Consider the following 4,252-nt stretch of genomic DNA (forward strand, 5'->3'; position numbering starts at 1 on the left):
ATAGAGGATTCATTGGCTGGATACATCAAAGGATAGCCCGTTCCTTGTGATACGCAGTGTCTATTTAACCAAGGCAAGTGACCCTTGCCGGGCCATACTAATTCATGTAAGATCAACCGCAAGGCATCGGGAGTAAAAGCCGAAGAGACAGTTTGTCTATCCCCTTAAACCAAAACGTCACCCTTCTGCCAGTGACTTTATCGAGGTCTAGGGGGCATTTCCTCCACACCTAAAGCTGTCATTACTCCACCAGATTGCTCATCCGCTTATACGATTATAACCGTTGGCAAACGTGGATTGCCAAGATATACCGCCTAGCAAGATAATATACCGCCTAGCACGGTATTATCTATAATGAAGTAAATGAAAATTATTGGTATTCAGAGATCATTCTTTATTAGAAGGAAGCTTTATTCTTGATTCTAATCTTATAGTTCGTTTTTACTTGCATAAGAGACCTTAAATTTGTCAAAACTAAAAGTCAAATTTTCATCTCACGCTTCATCACACAATTTTCATTATGAGTTACTCAAAAAAAAAAAAAAAAAAAAAACTCTTCAAGTATTGTGAATTTTTACAAGGTCCAATAGACTTTGTCCATATGTTACGGACCATTTACATTATTATTTATAAAAAAGACAGTTTCATACCATAAAAATATACACACACCTGAAAACACATGCACACACACACACATATATATATATATATACATATATATACATATATATTATATTATATATATACTGTATATACTTTATATATATATATATATATATATATATATATATATATATATATATACTGTATATACTTATATATATATATATATATATATATATATATATATATATATATATATATATATATATATATATATATATATATATATATATATAACGGTATGTATTCATTCATTTGCCTGCATAATAACAATATATATATATATATATATATATATATATATATATATATATATATATATATATATATATATATATACATATATATACACATATATATTTATAAATATATGTATACACTTATAAATCATATATATATATATATATATATATATATATATATATATATATATATATATATATATATATATACATACACACATTTATACATATATTCATGTATTGTATATATACATATTTTTACATACACATATATATATAGTCCATCAAACATATATGAATATATACATATATAGTTTGTGTAAAAATACAGACATGTATATATATATATATATATATATATATATATATATATATATATATATATGTATATATCTATATACATATATACATATATACATATATATATATATGTACATATATAGATACACATATATATATACATATGTATATAAATATATATATATACATATATATATATATATATATATATATATATGTATGTATATATATTTATATATATACACACACACACACACACATATATATATATATATATATATATATATATATATATATATATATATATATATATATATATATATATCTATTCCTGGGTAAGGGGAGAATTCCCAATTGCACTCTTGGATTTTAGTTTTCTGGCTATCCTGATCTTACTAATTCAATGAAGAGTACACCATTCCATTACAACTACATATAACAATCAGCCGCAAGTGTATATGTATACGTATGGTATCAAAACTAAAGGCGAAAAATTTTTTCATAACTAAATTTTGAGAATATATTTTAATCATTTCAACTACCTTATTTATGAGACACAAAGAGAAATGAAAAGTGTGTTTGAGAAAGTATTTTTGTGTGTGTCTTATTCCCGAGTTATCAAGCACACTATGCAGCATTGTAGACATAGATGTCCTTATATATTTGTTATAAAAATTCGGTGCTCAACTCTCTATTTTCAATTATCATTTTCTTGAGGGTTAGATTTCAAGCTTTCCTAATTTTTTTTTCTTCATGTTTCAAAATCAGATGTATTAATATGGAGTAAGTACTCTTATCAATAATGAAAAAAAATAGAATGAAAATAGTGAGCAAGAGCCTTTGGAGACTATAAACCCCAGGAAAAAATGTGCAATCTAACAAACCCGTAAAGATTCCATTACCAAAAGCATTACATACCTACTTGTTGTCTCAAAATCTAATCATTTACTGCCATTCCCGAGGCTAAACTTTGGTTGAAGTTTTTGCGTAATATAAAAAAGTGAAAACATCTCTTTTTTTTTCTGGGGTAATAAGTAGAAATAACTCAGAAAAGACGGCACTGGTGTATGGCTCTTCTAGGTAATAGTTTTACAAGGAAAGAAGTGAAATATCTTCACTATTGTTTGATAACCTGGTACCTTGACAAGATGTAAATAGTGGTTTTGTATAAAGTGAATACTACATCAAAACTATTTCTCAAACTGAAGCTGATCAGGGTATCTAACAAATATTGAGACAGGTCGAGTTCTGAATTCTTGTGAAAAGATACAGAAACTCACGAAAATAGTTGCATTCCGTTGAGTGATGAATTCCACAAAACAACTTTTGGAATATTAATATTTGCATAGTTTTAAGATCCCCTTTTGCAAAACTATTTGCTCTTCTAGTATTTGTAAAGGTTGAACCTAGAAAGGTCAACATGTGTCTTGTTAGAGGACATAATTAATGGTATTCTTTTAATTTTGTATTAAAAATATCAATCAATCGGTTCTTGAATAGCGATTTTTATGTTTTTTATGCCCATGACATACTCCATTCCTAATTTTGATTTCTACACATGGAAATAGATAAAATGTATTTTCTCTCGATTTATAATCTATATTTAAGCATTTCAAATCAGTAAAAGTAGACATTACCATCGATTGTAACAAATGACCCAAATAATGTTATGCTTTATATAGGCTGCACTAATCAACGATATTAACTATAAGAACAATCGTATTTCATGGAGAGAAATTTCAAGATTCTTGCACATTTGTTTTAAAAGTTGAACGAAAGCAGTGCTCTACGAAAATATATCAAACCTCCAAGCAAAACCTTGGTAAACTGACCTCTGCAACCGATAAGATATTCAAGAGAAACTGTCAATATGATTCTGAATGAGGGAAAATATTAAAAAAAATATTCTCCGACTGACAGGATGAGAGTCACTTGTAGGAATAATGGAGTGTTAGGAAACAACATGTCTGTCATAGTTGACAGATGCGACAGTTCCCTAGCATTACTTATTATCTATGTTTTGTGAAATAGGCTAAAATCAGTAAGAGCATTTACTTCACTTTTCACCTGATTATTTTTTGTGATATTGGTTTTTTCGCGATATTGTTTTCTTGGGTAATTTTAGCTAACACAAGGATTATCAATTATCATTAATTAGGAAAATAAAAGGACTTTAAAAGAATTATACTTTATATAATAATCGATAAGAACATGATCATTAATACAGGGTCGTTAGAATTGGAGTTTAACGAAAGATTGAACAAGGCAAATTAAACGATGGAGGATTAGGTAAAATTTGGAAGTCAAATCGCCTGAATATACATACAAAAATCAGGCAATATATCAGTTTAGTGAGATCGGTGTTACTGTATGGATATGAGTCGTGGTATGACAATGAAACAATATGAAACAGATTTTGTTGATTTGAGAACAAAGCCCTCAGAAGACTTTTGGGATTTAAATGACAGGACAGGATTAGAAATGAAACTATAAGAGAGATTAGATTACTCGAGTGCCATATGTGGATGAGATCATGGTAAGGGATAGAGGGAGATGTTTTGGGCATGCTCTTCGTACTTCCTAAGAGAGATTGCTTCACCAAATGTTTATATATACGCCAATTCATTATTCATCCCATCATTGTGAACCTTTACAAAATATTATGAATCGTTCTACCTTAAATATAGTGTTTATTCTTCACTCATCTCGCAAAATCACGAAAAACATTAATTTGGATCCACAAACACATTAGCAAAATGTTATCAGGATATCTTTTACAATATAAAGGCTAGAAAATGTAGTAATCTAACTTATATTCATACTTTTAGTTGTACACTACAAAAAATAATAAGCGATCGGGTAATTAGATGAGTGAAGCAATAAATTATACTTTCAATAAAGGTGTAAACTAGCAGCTAGATATATAAATAAATGATCAAATAAACAAAGAATTGGTGTACATCAAAGAATTGATGAGATAATAAGAATAAGCAGAAAGTCTACTTTTAATAGTAATCAAATTACAAATAAACCCAGATACCTTGATC

The sequence above is a fragment of the Palaemon carinicauda genome, chromosome 1, assembly GCF_036898095.1.
Source record: "Palaemon carinicauda isolate YSFRI2023 chromosome 1, ASM3689809v2, whole genome shotgun sequence".
Lineage (NCBI taxonomy): Eukaryota > Metazoa > Arthropoda > Malacostraca > Decapoda > Palaemonidae > Palaemon > Palaemon carinicauda.